We start from the raw sequence: 17,001 nt of genomic DNA on the forward strand, positions 1-17,001 counted from the left end.
CCTGTTGGCGATGGTTTCGGCGGCTCCTGTGCCCGCCTGGGGAGCAGGATGCGGCCGGGGGCAGCCGGCGGCCTCGGCCTCCCGAGCTGCCCGCCGTTTGGAGAAGCCAGCTTGCTCGCAACAGGCAGCAGAAAGCATCTACGGCGGGATAAAGATAAATCTAGCAGCTCGCTTCGGAGTCAGGAAGCGTTGAAGGAGATGCTTACAAATCATCTGATGAGAGGGATGCTTCGAAAACATCAATATCGATGTAATGCGAAGCCATTTCCCCGTGGTTATACGAAGTTCACACCGTCACAAACAATCTATATGTTTTACAAACGAATTGATCCTGCTGTGGAACGCTTCCTTGGGAGAGAAATGCATTTTATTGTTCTCTTGCAAGGAAAGCGATGATTTATTATGTATCATGCCCTGGATTTTTGTGCTTGTAGCTTAAGCATTACCAAGCTAACATTTCACTTCATACGGAGCTGCAGGGAAATGTGTTGATTAGGAGGATGAGTTTCCCTGGTGTTTTAAATGATCATATGCCCTCTTCCCTTTTCCCTCTTAAATTCAATCTGGGACTATTAGGTTAAGATTTCTTCTACTTCTAGGGCACTGTTAATTTCCTGAGGGACTACTTTGTGTCAAACAGGCAATGAGCACCAAATTCCTGAAATATGTGACGTTGGCATATGATACAGTGATGTAGTCTTCTTTAATAAACAGCAACACATTCACATGTTGAAAGGGAAAATTGGAAATCTTCCTCTGTTTTGTTTCCTGACAAGAACATCTGTGGGAGACTTTCTTTTCAGAAAGTCTGCAGAAACTCCTTGGGAAGTAGCAGCTCCATCCAGCTGGTCATTTCTAGACGCACAATAACACTACCTTAGCAGAGACATAAACACAAATAGCTAGAAGTTAGATGGTGTGTTATTTTTACTCTGGTGGTTTGCTGCTCAGTAAATGAAACAGATTAAACTTTCAAGGCAAGAGAAAAGTTAACTCAAATAGTTGGCTTGTCACAGCCATTATCAGTTAAACAATATGCCTCCAAGCTCTTTCCCCTCAGCTTAAGTCTGCACTGTGACATTAGAGGAATTTACCACACTTTGAAGTTTACAATGTACCCTCATACAGCAAGAAGTAGATTTCGATAGAAACAGACTCTCACTTCCATCATCTGAATGCATGGCCTTTGAAAAAATAAGGTGACTCCTGAAGATACAGAATTTGCCTCTCGAAAACATGAGAGAGCAGCCCAGGAAAGCCCGTGGTCCCAGCCTGTCCTTTCAGACTGCCTGCCTGAAAATAGTAAGAAAAAACCCTTTACTTAGAGTTGCCCATCTAAAGCATGCATCACAGACCAGGTAAAGCAAGCATGACATTTATATACCTTTGTACTGAATCACTGGGCCTTATTATTCACACTAACACAGTTCCCATAGCCACAGCAGCACAGCCTGATACTGTACGGTGTCATGCTGCTGTATTTGCATTTGAAGTCACTGCTGCAAGCTGAGGGAGGTGGTGGGCACAGCTAGCTGTGGTTGGGTACCAAGTTGCAGGACTGGCAGTATGTTTTACTTTGGTGTAATGTACACAAAAGCCTAAATAGAGTTTATTTTGTGTGCTATCTCAGTGCACGGAATGGGAAAAATTAAAGTTACGTAAACAGCTTCATTTTTCTAGACTAAATATAATGGAAAACTCTTGTTTCAACCACAACATTGCTGAGAAAAATATTCAGAGAAGAGCTTTGTCTTAACCTGGTAAAGGAAATGTAGCCAGCTACAGACTGAGATTTCTTGTGTTGTTTGAAAGAAACCACATTTTCATGGCAACTTGAAGTTGCAAAATAGATTATTCCTGTTAGACAGATTACCTGAGAACTTCATTTCACAACTTTTTTTGTTGTGCCATCCTGAGCAGCCCATCATTCCTCTTCATATTCCTCCAAAAATAACCAAGAAGAATAGAATGTAAAGGATCATCTTAAAACATAGACCAGTTCCCTGGTCGGAGCTCACCAACCACCCCCACAGTGAGCTAGATCAGCCGTACTGAAGATGTAGATGAGGCGCTGAGAGCAAGGGCTCCCTGAGGGCCTTTCATGGTATCACCAATACAGTGTCTATTGACTTGTCCAGGGCGCGTCCTCTTTAGTGGCTTTTTCACTTCAGCATCATCAGATGCATCAGATGCATCCAAATCGTGTATGTTAAATGCTGACAGGAGCTATACAATTTTCTTACTGAATTTAAAAAAAATCAAAGATGAAATTAATTTTTATTCATTAGGGGTAACACAAAAAGTTTCACTTTTTCTTCATATGAACTTTTTCTTCATATGCAATTTCAGGCTTCTTTCTCATGCGTGGAATTGGTTGGACAAAGGGAATGGGAATCTGCTATCAGAGAACTTTATTCCTGAATTTTCATTTTTAATTTCCTATAGCTTTTCAGAGACTAAAAGTTGTGTTCAGCCAGTGGCAGAACTCTGGCTGTTCACATTAGTTCAGAGGTTTTAGGACAAGTCCTCAACGGTTCTTGCATCACACACAAAAACTCCTCACCACTGATGCTCTTTTCCTGCTATTGCAGAGACAAGGTAAAAGTTTCAAAAAACTCTGACACACTCTCTCCACAAAGTGGCAGAATAAGGGATCTTCCCTTGCAGCTGTCGTGCAACACCCTGTTTTGGGTCCAGAGAACTTAATTTCAAAGGTTCCAGCCCAGCATCTTCTCTAGGTAATAAAAGCCTGAACCAAAAAAAAATTTAAAAAAAGGCAAGCCCAAGCCAAACAAACAAAAACAAAACAACAACAACAAAAACACACACACACCAAAAAAACCACCACCAAAACCAAACAAACCCCACAAACTGGCTCACAACAGATACCAGGATGGAAGACAAATCTTCCTAAACTACTTAAGGATTGAGCTGACAGTTCAGAGATCTAAAGTAAAATATATTAATAGAGGTGTGTTTAAGAACAGAGCACTTCAGGATCTTACAGGTAGAAATGTCTTACTGAAATCAACAAAAGCATTGGAGAAGAGAGTTGCATGAACCTGAAAAAAAGGTGCTCAGCTCCTTGTAGAGTTTACATCAAGACTTACCCTCATGCTGATTCAATAGAAAGGAAAAGGCATTTAGACTTTCCCATCCTTGGGCCATACTTACAGGACCTGCCTAACTCAAAGTGGCTGAGCCTAGGGTTTCTGTTTGGCGTGGGTAATTTGGAAGCACAGGAAACATTCTGCAATTCAAGTTTATGAGTTCACACCAAGGGAACCTGGCTCCCTTGCTAGTAAAACTTTGCTACAACGAATAAATACGCTACATGCACGTAACCTATGCAGAGAGTTAAAAAAAATACAAAGGACTTTACAAGTGATCATGCCTTATCAGCCCAAGCTCCTACTTACACTGAGAGTAATTCACTGCCACAGAGGACGTTGGTAGTTCACAGACTTGTCCTGCGGCTCAAAAATATCTGTAGTCTGTACAAAGTCACTTTCATGTCATGTGAACAAACATGCCAGCTAATACAGCTGCCCATCGATCAGGCTGGCTTACAGGCAGCTAAAAGCAGATGCACTTTTTTTTTCCCTACTAATGCAAAGACTCACCATAGCTTGCAAAACCTCATTAATAAATTTGTAGCAGAAGCAGAATTCATATTGCTGTCACTTCATTACTCACCAAAGAAAAACATTTTTCCATGTAAATACTCATATCTATAAAAACCTTAGATAACTTCCATTTTTGTATCAGACATTGTATAAGACTCTTTTAATTTAATTTACAGAGATATAAAACTCAATGTTTATTATTGTAAGTGAAAGAAAATTTTAGCTGCCTCTACTGAAAGATAAGAAGATAGGTGCAATCTGCAATAGATGCTTCCATATCAACTTCTTTATAAATCAGAAAGAAAATCCCAATGCTCTCACAAGAGAAAATCATCTCTTGGCATCAGAAATAACGGTGGCTTTTTTATTGACTGTGAGTCAGATCTCTCAAGAGACTCTTAGCTAAACATGTCACTATTTTGATGAAATATGATTTAAACAATAGCTTGGAGATAATTGCTGAATTGTCAGTAGTCTGCAGATTTAGATGTTCAATCCAAATCTTAAAGTTGTAAGAATACTACTAAATCAATGTGTAGAGAAAAATAGTACTTATGGCTGGCAACAAATTATTATTTGAGTGGGTAGTAAAAAATATATATTTGTTTTTCAATACGTATCATACTATTACATAGCTAGATGCTATAACCAACCATATGGCACTGCTTTGACACCATACATAATTTCATTTCCCATGAATCATACAATTGAATTAAGGACTTCTTTTGTGCAAATAAATCAGATCTGGACCTGTGTATACCTCTCTTCTTGTTCTGACTGAATTTGCTTTAATGAAAACCATTCTATTGCAACGGAAATAATACTGCAGGTTTAATGGAGAGAGGGACAGAGGGATGGTGAAGTAGGGTTTACTATTAATCTACTACTGAGGACTAGATATGCAAGAAATGCATTTCTTCCACTCCACAGGCATAACTCTCATAGGTTTTTCATAATAATCTCAGTAACAGAGTAAAGATCTTATTTTCTAATCAGATTTTTAAAAATAAAAGTTTGCCCATCTAGTGCTTTTGTTACAGCTACCAACTTCTTTTTGCAGTTCACATCCTATTGGAGAAAAAGCTCTAGGATTCAGTTTTGGATCCCATTCTGTTTGCCAGTTTTAGAGAAGACTTAGGTTCACATCTTGTTTGTGGTGAAGTCACTGTGAGTTTTGTGGTTGACTCCAGCAGCACGAAGATGAGACCATTATATATCTTCGTTATCTCTGACGTAAGCAAGGTTGTGAATCAGAGCAGTCAGAAGCACACTGGAGTGTTGCATACACCTGCAGCACTCCTAAATGAAGCCCTTCTGGGCTTAAACACAATACTAGATAGACATTAAACACACCACACTGGATTTACTCTTTATCTCTCCCTTTCTCACAACTGATCTATTTTTCGTTCTAAATACCTGCTAAAAAGCTGTCAAAGGTGCTTAATGACACGTATTTAAGTAGAGTACAGTACATTCATCTGAGCAGAATTAATTTAAGTCAAGGACTCGGCATCTGTTCAGTCCAGTTTTTCTGGGGATTGAATGATTACGGGCAAGCAACACCAAAGCGCAACTTATTGATCAAATGTACCCTCAGTGCCTTACCGTGCCTCTAAACATTGCCTTGTGTTTCCACGACACATCTGACTTGAACTTCTCCAGTACTGCTTTTTCTCTTAGCTTTGAAAATTGGAACAATTTCTTTATGCAGGTAGCAAGTCTCCAGGTCAGTGCAGTAACGACTGCTTGTTATTCTGTTGGTAGGAGGAAATTCACTTCTGAAATGGCTGGGTGAATTTCAAGGACACATTCATCAGTGGTATGATACACACACACCTTCCTCTTAAATCAGGGAAATCGTGCCTGCTTACACACAGTGAATTTAACTTTGTGCTCAAGTGACCTTTATTTCTAACAACAGGTGGTTGATCATAGAGGAGGTCAGTTTGCCTGCCTGATTAACAGGCTTCTGACTAGATGACTTGCTTCCAAAAATCAGTCTGGCTACCATCGAGGAAAAATGGCAGCACTCTGCCGAACGGTAGTAATACTGTTATTTTGGAAAGTATTGGCAGTTGCTTTTAAGCAAGTCTTTTACCTAGAGACAATCATATACCTGGCTGAAATCAGTGGAGTGCATGAAGTATTTTCTCAGGATGAGTGGAAAGAACAAGCCAGATTACTGCAGGTACGTAGTTACCACACCAGGCAATAGGTGATGGCACAAGACATACTGTAAGAATGAGAGGCTCCCTAGTTGCAAAGCTGCCATGGTTTTTTGCTGTTGCTTAGATTTTGTTTGTTTGTTTTAAATCAGCTATGTGTTATGCCTGGCAAGAAGAAATAAACGGTTTGAAAACCCTCTTCCCCAAGGCACACAATGGACTGATGGAGAACACTTGTGCACTCAGAATACCCTGAGTGTTCCCGATGTATGCAAGGGAACAGGAAATTTTACATATTTCCTAAAGAGGACTACAGCAAGGAGCCTAACTTTGGATGCCACGTGAAATCATACATCCTGCAAGTTCTTTAATCCTGTCTGTTTGTGCCGAAATAGACACAAAAATAGGCAAATTTGTGCCAGATTTGGCTGTTCGCACCAAATAGGCACAAACAAAAAACTGAACGTGCTACCTGCCTCTGAAACATCCATATTCAGTAAAAATCTCCCCACTATTGCAGTTAAGTCTCTCTTCTTTGTAAGGAAGGCAGATGCCAATTCTACTATCTGATAGGTTTGTCATGTGCATGTCAGTCTGTCAAGTATTACTCTTCTCCCTGGCAGATCAAAGATTTTTGGTTCTACAGCCTTAAGGCCCACTTAACAGATGAGCCTCTCACTATTCTTTAACTTCTGCAACTAGATCCTTTTGCAGCTTGGGTCTTGGTTACAGCTAGGGATGGAAACCTGTCAAATCTGGATACCTGAGATTAACTGTCAGCAATTATCTGAGTTTTAATATTCTACAGTATTGTCTAGAATACCAAGGAATATTTTATATGCTTACAAACAAGTTGTTCTTACAATTTATATTTCAATATAAACACAAGAGCAGGGTACATCAGCCCTCTTCTTATGAAGCTCCACTGGGAGGCAAGAGTACAGCATATAGCTGAGCTAACAAACACACAGAGCCAAAATTAAATGTTTCCATTCCCCTGTCCTCCTCAATGTTATCCAACTACTTTGAACTAGGGAACTGGCAATGAGGAGAACTGCAAGGGAAAAACACAAGTTCTTGCACTTCAGGAAGAATATGACCAAAGAAGTGTCTTTTACAGTACGCTGTTTGAAATAGCCTAGATTCCTTGATCCAGCACCTCTGCCACACAACTCAGAAAATATTTCATGGTCCACAGAAAGAAGGCATGAGTCTTGGGCTCACATGCATACAGTGTGCTTGTTTTCCTATTCCTCTAAACACAAGAATAAACTACAATAGAATAAGCCCCTTTCATACAGTTACAGCTATGTTCCCTTTAGGGACCTGTAAAAGTTTTAAAACTAATGCATATCAACTGCTATGGGGGGGGTGGGTGGGGGGGGGGGTGGGGGGGTGGGGGTGGAATCAACTGCACACACACACAACCAAAACAACCAAAAACTAGGCAGCAAGTTATTCAGGACTATTTTCACTGAAGCCAGTTCCTGAATTTCACCACAATAACAACCAGCAGCCAAAGGACAAACATCTGTGTACGTAAAATGCCCAGAAGACATCAGATAAAATAAACACCGCTTATGGTGCTAAGTCACATATACTCTGAGACAGAAGAGGCCTGCTGTTTCTCGGATCTGCTTCCAGAAGTTCTGGTCTTCTTCCCAAATGAAGACTCGTATCCTTTTGAGGACCGGCTAGGTCTGTGAATAAGCAGTGGTCAACATCCAAACCCATCACTGTAGGCCTCGGTTCTAACAGGTGCTGAATGCCATCTGCTTTCATGGACATCAGCTGGAAGATATGTAATGTACAATACAGGTAGAAGGCCCTCTAACTTTGCAGTGCCGGCCAGTGCTGTGTAAGTTTTCTAGTAATTATTCATAACACCAGTTCCCTACAGACATCTCTATGAAAATAGTATGCCATAACAGGGAAAGGGAAATTGCAGTAAAAATATCCTAGCCATAGTGACTGTCAAGCCTTCCTGACTATGACATTTTTTAATGAATATTTTAAGAAGAGTTCATGTTTTGATTGGGTTCCTCTTTGGTAGTTGCCCAACATTTTGGGAGGAGGAAGGTTATTTACGATTTATGAATATTTTCCCCTAAACATGAGTCATTGTGTATTTGGCTCTCAACCTTTCCTACTTAGAAAAGCAAACAACAAATTATTGAATACAGCATAGTGATCTGTTGTGTTAGGAGAAGCAGGAGACAGTGGTGTTTGAGCAGGGGTGTAGCGTTGCCTTCCATAGGGTGGAATCTGGACGCCAGAGTTTCAACTACTTAATCTGACATTTTACCTGAGCTCTTTAGCAAGCTGAATACAATCTATAAAGCAGAATATGTTAAGTTCACGTTCTACCTTTAAAACTTGAAGAGGTACACTGCTTAATAGCAATCGTGACTTAAAGGTGACCAGTAATTTTTAAAGGCCTTTTACAGTTTTCCTCATATATCAAAATGTAAAAATGAAAATATCAGCTTGTAGTTGAAGCCTCTTTTTTTTTTTTTGATGGGACACACTGTGCTGCTGAGCAGCTTTCTTATTCACCTACAGATTTCTATGATAGAAGTATCACAAGGACTGAAAGCAATATTTGCTGCTGTATTAGTTCTTAACAAATTCAAATACATTTCTGAATGCAGTTCAAGAACTTCATTGTTCAGGGATGAGCTGTTCCCTGCAAATGTTGGGAAACCCCATTACACTTTCATCAAAATTATTTCCCCACCAGAGAGGACAAAAGTAACTACAGTTCTTCATGATCTTTCTGGAATTGTGTATTAAATTGAAATATTCACTTTCTGTTGGGAGTCTGCTGTTCCGAACAGCAAAAGGTAATGCTGCTACTGCAGACACATCAGTTTTGCAATCCCCTCTGAGTACAAAACTTTGAGGCACAGAGAATCCATCGTGTTACCATAACTGTAAACTCTTCTCCTTTACTATTTCCATTACCAGCCCCTGTTCTAAGGTTTATAACTTGGCAGTAAAAGTTCATGCTAGGTTGAAATTTGTCCTGTGAGGTTTAAGGAACCAAAAAGCTATTTTCTTTTTTACTACAGAACCATTTCTCTGGTTGTAAGAGACAGAGGATTGCTTTTATGTCAACAAAATAGGCAAAGAATCTAATACCTGCAAACCGTTGTACCAAGGAATTTGTATATGAGAAATAATTTTTCTCTTACTCGTAATACCTGTCTCCTGAGCCAGTTGACCTAAATGGTCACAATTTCTGCAATGCAGATTCTTATCAATGGAATTTATTATCTATAATTCCTTAAATACAGCAAATATTGGAATACTAGACAGACCATCATTATTAGCAATGAAAATGTATTATTTTGTTTGCCTACAGAGACTTGGAAACACTGGGCCATAATTAACTCTCAGTCACACCACTGTAAATTCAGAGTAACACTATTGATACTGTTGAGTTAATCTACAGGAATCACAGTCTTGGGGAAAGCAAGAGAACTTGGTTACATGATTACAAATTTCAGCAGTAGCTTGAATCTTTAAGGCCCAACCCCATGAAAGGAAGACTCCGCATCTATTTGCTCCACTCCCAGTACGGGATGGGAAACCGCATGCTTCAGGTTGGTAACTGGTCTGCCAGACCTCCTCGGCACGCTGCGTGGAGGTATGTGGGTATGCCTCAACAGGTTCCCTCCCACAAAGCTGCCAAGAAGCGCAGGGTTAGGAATCACAGCTCCACAAGCTTGTCTTCCTCTCTGCTTTCAAGGACTGCTCTTCCGAGGATCGCAGAAATGTAAGAGATGGTAAAAATCAGCTGCATGTGTAGACAATCTGACTACATTTTTGGCAGTGGCTGAGTATTTTTCATGTTAAGTCACTGAAATGTTGAACTTGAGATATGAGGAAATTGTAAGGAATATTTTCCAAATAATCTCTGGAAATAACAAGAGAGCGCACCAGGCTCTAGCACATCCCTAATTTCTGCAGGGACCCAGGCCACAGCAGCCGTACACATCTTTGAATGGGTGACCACAGCCCTCCGAAACACTCTCCAGGCTGAATGGTGAACTCATCATCCTCTTTTTAGAAAGAGGCATAAGATGCTTGGGGCTAAGAAGAAAGAAGGAGGATGAACTTATGACTTATTGAGTGGGAAACACGAAAGTAGGGGTCCCAGTACAGCTCCTGCAAAACAGAAGCACAGGATTTCAATCCCGTGTTTTAATCAGCACTTGGGGCTTGGAGTTTTGGGGGTTTGTTTTTTGTTGTGTGTTTTATTTTTGTTGGTCTTTTTGGCATTTTTTGTTTTGTTTTGTGGGGTTTTGTTTTAAAGCTTCTTTTCCCCATTCTTCTCTTTTGAAGAAAGACTTTTTGATATATGAATTACAAAAAGTGGAAGGTAGAAGACGGAGAAAACCAGTGATATAAATTGGCGAATTAAAGACAGATCTCAGAATTAAAGATATAACTATAGGAGGAAAGAAATCAAACAAACAAGGCACTGCAAACATGAGATGTCTGTTCCCAGTTTGAAGTCTGTTTGGCAGCACAAATGTTTAAACAGATGAAATTTCTGAAAAAGAGAGAAGAAAGAAAGTCACATTTAAACCTGCTGAGCAAAAAATGTGTTGATGATCCGATAACAATACGCTTCAGAAAATTAGGGAAGCAACATCATCCTGAGGCCATGTTTTGTGGTCTTCAGCGTAAGACCACAACATGAAATAAAATTAAAAAAAAAAATAAAAATTAAAAGAAGTCCAGACCCCCAAACAGAAAGAAGATCCTCCAGCCTCTGTGGCACACCAGAATACTGCCATCCATGGGCAGAGACTTTCTGCTAAGGGTAGGAGCCTTCTGAAACAAGCTTCTGTGGTTATTACTGTAATTTCCCATCTTTGAGAAGCAGGGTAGTAGCACATTCAGTGAAGTGCAACACAATGCAGCATGTCTCATTAAGTAATGTTAAGCTCGTCTAAGAAGACATGTACAAATTTCTTATTACTACCATTTCAAGATTACTGATGTCTCTTGCCTTGTTTGAGCAATAGTTAAAAAAAGAAAAACCAAAAAACAAACTCCCATGGATCAAAGGAAAACATGATTTAGAATCTGAAATAAGCGATCTATTTTATTCTGCCTCTTGCAACCGAGAGGCACATCTATAAACCTGCCTGGGCAGCTGAACATGAAAAAACCCAGTCATACTAAAAATTTACCAAAGTTCTTTACCAGAATACATTTGCATAGCTCTGCAAGACAGCATTAACAATTTATTTCTTAGCCGTAATTTCCAGGAAAGAACTGTTTTGTCACCAAGGCTGTGACATTTTGGTTTTCTGCTCTATCCAGGCTAGAGTCAGTCCTAACTTGATGGCAAAGTTGTACCAAAGTTACTCCAGCCGCAGCAGTTTGGTTCCAGTTTATCGCAGTGGGAAGCAGGGAAATTAGGGAATGTCTAAATTGCCAACATCAGTTGATTAGCTGTACATCCTGCAGGTACATCAGTAGCTGAGTCACAGAGGTAGTGGCCATTACAGCAACGCAGGTGGCCCTCTTGCCATTTGCATTTCAGCATGACGCAACTGTGAGCTCTGCAAAGTCCGCCGGCGGCACTTCCTAACACATCCTGTGATGGCAAAGGAATACATCTGTTTCAACTGCAATTTCATTATGGATTTGACACACATTATAGAGGAATACCACTGGCAAACTGCTCCTCTTCTGAATCCCACTCCTCCCTCTGCAAGGAGGATGTGGGGACTCCACCTTCGTCCTCGTAATTAGAAGGAAAAGAACAATCAGTGAACATATCACAGCTTTCCAAGAAGTGACCCAGGAACTATGACTTTAGTGACACTTGACTTAAGATGTGGGGGCAGGCCTACACGTAGGTAGGAGCTGCAGTTGCCAGCAGAGAAACAAAAGCATGTTGAAATACAAAAAAAAAAAGTGTTGAAAAAAATCACGAAGTCAGTAACTGCAGAAAATGAAGCTACAGTAACTTATACCAGAAAACAAAACATCATAAAAACTGTACACAAATGCCTTTCCTTTTTTACAGTGTGAAAGAAAAAAATATTTTCTCACACAGTTGTTTAATCTCAAGAACCAGATTATCAGGTATTTTGCTAAGACATGATCAATCTACTGGATCACTCTCGTGGATCTTGTTTCAAGTATTTGCACCTGATCCAGAACATCAGTGGCTACATCTTGAAGTCATCCCTGAAAAATACCATCATCAGGAATATTATACCTTCATAAAATGAAGGCAGAAAAGACAGACTTATTCTGGCTATAAGAGACATTTTTAGCTGTGTAATGGAGATAATGATGTGACTGCTTTAACTTCCAATTCCAGGACATAATCCGGTTTCTTGTGTGATTTAGGAAGGAATCATTTGATGTAAGGGGTAAGAAGTTCGTGCTCCTAGAAGCGCATACCAACTTGTGCCAGTGGTACAGCAGCAAACTCAGGGAACACCTATGTAATTTGCTTAGATGTTGCAGTGATTATGCAGGCACCTGAAGAGACCTTTATACAATTGCTTACATGCAACCCAATTTAATATAAACTTTTCCCTAGAAGCCAGAGGCCTCTCCAATGTATTGCAAATAAATTACAGAAAGTACTGAGGGATCTTTAGCTTATTGTTGAATGGCCATGAAAGGCAAGCTGCCATCTAACATCCTGCCTGGTAAACTCAGGCTGGAGCAGCTTTGTTGGCTTCCCTGTAACAGTAACGGAGCGGAGCTATGCTTCACTTGTTCCTGGAGCTCTGATAATGCAAAGGCTTTAACACCTCATTGCACCGCAGAACCAGGTCTGCCTACGTCCTGAGGAGGGATATGAGCACACCGCGCTCTCCAGTGCTGCGAGAGGCTCAGGAAAAGAGGATTTTTACAGAGAGGTCTGATCTCATTTTCACCCAGAATCAAATGATTTCTTTGTGAACAGAACACAAGACACTACTGGTTTATTAATTTTGACTTGATGAGTTGATTTTGACTGGATGAGTATTTGACTTCAGATTTAGTATTTTAAGAACCTGAGAACCCTCTAATTTTTAAATAATTGTGCAAACATTAATCTAAGCTAGCAAGCTCGACCATTTTTATAAACCAGTATAGTCAACAGGGAGAGTTTCTGGGACTTTCGGGAAAAACATGCAGGATTAGACTGAAAGGATGAATAATTCTTTTTAGAAATAAAAATCTGTATGTAAGGGGTCAAAGTGACTGAATTTTATATGCTCAAGTGTTATGTAAGACCCGGTTCTGCATCATTTATTGTATTTTAGTACAATTGAGTGGTCAGTAGGTAACAACACAGCGTTTGAGAAGTGCAGTATTTAAGAAGGAAACATTTCTCCTATTCATCAGGAAATAAGTGAAAGGGTTTTCAAAAATGCCTTATTTAACTTTATTTCCTCTGAAGTGTGAAGCTTAGAGCAGTGCAATAGCAAGACAGAGCTTCTAACTCTCCTCTCCTTCCCCTGAGAGCTTAGATACATAAAATGGAAAAGTATACTATTTCTCACTAAGGAATAAAAGTTAACCGATATTTCCAGAAATTTCTCTTTAGAATATTTTTCCACAAATCCAGTAAAACCCTGTTTGTGGGATGCTAACTCACTGTGGTTAAGTCTCACCTAATTAGGCCTCCAGGCTTATCATCTCCTCTAAATGAGCAGGCAGGGCTATGTGTGCTGCCTTCGCTGATGCCACAGAAGTTCCCAGCAGTGGCAGTTCAGAATCCCAGATGCCTAAATTCCCTAGCCAAAGGCCACAGGTGACTCATAAGGGCATCTGCCCCGATCCCAGCCAACACAACTTCAAAGTTTCCAGTCCTGTTCTTCAACAAGACATAACAGATGCCTAGGGCTCAATTCAGTTACCTAAATACAGGCATGAAATGCCACCTCTATGGCATCCAGGACAACCACGGCGGCTGATGGGCAGGACATAGAAGGCTCATGCACTACTGGAGCAGCAGATGGAGAATAAGGAAAATGGAGGGCATCTCAAGTGCACTAATTCACATACATTTATGCAAGTGAACTGAGCTCACAGCCTTTGCTGAGGATGCGGGGGGTGGGGGTGGAGCCCACAACAGTAACTCTGTATGTTAGCTAATGCAAAAAAAGTGTAATATCATGACAAAATAATGTTTACATGCATTTATCTGGCCCAGTTTTCTTCCTCTTCTGAGAGCATACTTTGCATTCACCCACACACACGGCTTCTCCAAATCCCACTATTTTTCTCTGTCTTCTCTGCAGACAGCGTCCCTTCCCCTTGGTAGGCATTTAGAAAACAATCTCACTGGTGTGAAAGTACATTCCTGTGTTGTTCTCTCTTGAAAGAGTACCATCATGCCTTTGAATTCCCCATTAGCAAGCCTCCTTCTAATCACCTTCCTCAGGCAAGCAATGTCCTTCTCCCCCTGCTTTGTATCTGCCTGCCCGAAGTTCGGATGTAACGAACTGGTTTACCCCACCTAGTACCCATATCTGTCCAAGAGGGCTTCACTGAAATTTAATACCATTCAATAATTAGCCCAGCATAAAGTACAATAAGTTTTGCTGGGATTTTCTCAATACAGAGGTGAAGGACAACATAGATGGCAGTTGTCTCTCACATTCAAAAAAAAGCTTGCAGCCTGACCTACAAAAACATCGAGTCTCCAGTATTAAATCTTAGTTGTTCTCAGTCAAATTTCCCAAATTGTTAGCGTGTTTCATGAAATAAGTTAGTCTAATTATAAATGTCAACTACAGATTGTATTCTCTGCACATGTATATGTGAATACCCAGCTCCCTACTAAATGTCATTCATCCACTTTTAGAAACATTCATATTCAAAATTATTCAGATTTTTATAAGTGCCTCGGTGACAAGGGAACTTATACTCTTATGTCAGGTGCCACTGACAATCCAAACTGCATCTGTTATTAGACTGTTTGTTTGGTAATTATACGTGGTAATAGGCTCATCTCCTGAAAGGTTTTCTGCGTAGCCCACAAATCACATTGAAGTAGAGAGCTTTGCTGCAGAGACGTTTGATTAAAGAAAAAACATCTATTTGAAGCCATTTTCCCCGAAGACCTAAACTAAAGATAAATGCAAGCCATGGTCCATCTGTAAATGCAGAACCTTTTGAAGCATTTGTTGTAGTCTTTATGTATTGCCTCTTCTAGTCACTAAGATAGATAAGCATACTGCATTTGGTCGTGATACAAAAAGCACTGGGTTCCCCCCGCAGTTTTACATGTTACCTACGGTACACTCCCTGGCCAGGAAGATCTTTTTGTTCTGTGTGTACGAGTCTATCATCATGGCAACCTGCTCCACGGCTAGAGTTACTACGTGTTGTGATCATAAAAATAACCACAACTCCCGACAGAAGACAGCCCACCATGAGTTTTGCTTGCACTGAAGTCAACAGCACTCAGTAGCTACTTCAGTAGAAACAGAATCTCATTCCGAGTTATGAAAAATGTCTGCCATCAAAATGTACCACTTCATTCACATATGAAATGCAAGTAAAGGATGTCTTTTCTAAAAGCAAACATAAAGCTGCACTCAAAACACAGAGCAATGGTTTCAGCGTGGGGCCAGAAAGATTTGGAAATGATAGAAAATATTTCAAGTTCATTAAATACCCCTAGGATGCAATAGCATAGTGCAAGCCATGAAAATAAACGTTGACACAAAGAAAGCCATTTTTACATAATGACTATTAACTGTGAAGTTCCTCCTGGGCAGCAAATGATAACAACTATAACTCCAGGAAAAGAGTAATTGCTTTGATTCAACATCCCAGCATGTATCTCCAGATCATAAAACCCCAAACCAAAACCAAACCCAGACCCACCCCCCAATCACCCGAACTCAACTCCTGGAAATAAATCTTTATTGTATTTTAGATTTTTAACCAGCTTGGTCCTTCTAAAGATTCACTTTATGCCTCATACTTTACCATTTAACATATAGGTTGAGTACTCTCTACTAATTTCTATGTTGACCTATTTAAATTAGTTTATTGGCTCACTTGGTTTTTTTACTGATTAGGTACCATCTATCAAATCAGTGTAGCTGGAACTTTTAAACACACTTTCCCCCCATAATAGCCTTTAAAAAGGTCTTTTTCTTCATGTATTATTAAGTGTTTTGCTTACAGTCACACAAAGTCTTAAGTGTTTTGTCTCTTTCAGGTGCTCTATCCTACTTTTTCAAATTTCTTGGGACTTTAGCTCACAAAATTCAACACCAACATAAAAAGGTTACACTCACTGAAGTTTCCTGGAAAACAAGACAGACACAGCACAACAACCACTGTACTGACACTTGTAAATTCTGAGTAACTTCCATGAAACAATGCGAATTACCGCAAATGTACTATAAACCAGCTATTTCGCAACTGTGTGAGAGTGACCAATCTAAAAACCACCAAAAATCAGAACATTCACTAGAAAGTTACAAAACCTGTCTAAAATCTGATGGTTTGTTCCTGATAAATTGCTGCTCCTGGAGTGAGAAGGTGGTGTTTACAGCTATTGCCACCAGCTTGCTAGAACAAATCTCCTCAACTGGAAGTCAGTAATGTTAACTAAAATAACTAGACTTGAACATGGCAGACTACAGAGGAAAAGAAAACACTGATGTTGTCAGGTGATCTTTACTTACATTGAATGTTTGACAATGTTATTCTGAAGGAAGAAATCATGCTATTCTATATTTAAAAGAAACTGAAAACCAGAAATAGAAATAGGCATCGAACCAACCTACAGTGCTTCATCAAGTGATGCACTTCAAAGTCTGACTCTCATCAGCCCAGCACTTTACCTGTTCTGCCATACAGCTTCACAAAGCAGCACATAAAGCTTTTTTCATCTTGAAATGGTTTCTAGAACATATACTCCAACAGACATTTCTATACAGGTAGCAAATAAATGTCTTCAGGCCACATTATTTGTATTCTTTATTCCTCTGCACACTGCCTGTAACGAATGAAGAGGGTTAAAAAGTGTGGAGCAGGAAGCATGACAAATTGCAATGCCAGAAGCACCTGGGTAACTCATTATCTCTGTCAGAGTTCTAGTCAGGCTTTGCTATTTAACTTTTTTTAAAAAACAACCCAGATATTCTAGTAATTGTTCCTGAAAAAAATTAAATACAAAAGCGTACACATCAAAGAAAGGTGAAGAGGGTTAAAATAGT

The sequence above is a fragment of the Phalacrocorax carbo genome, chromosome 3 (assembly GCF_963921805.1).
Source record: "Phalacrocorax carbo chromosome 3, bPhaCar2.1, whole genome shotgun sequence".
NCBI lineage: Eukaryota > Metazoa > Chordata > Aves > Suliformes > Phalacrocoracidae > Phalacrocorax > Phalacrocorax carbo.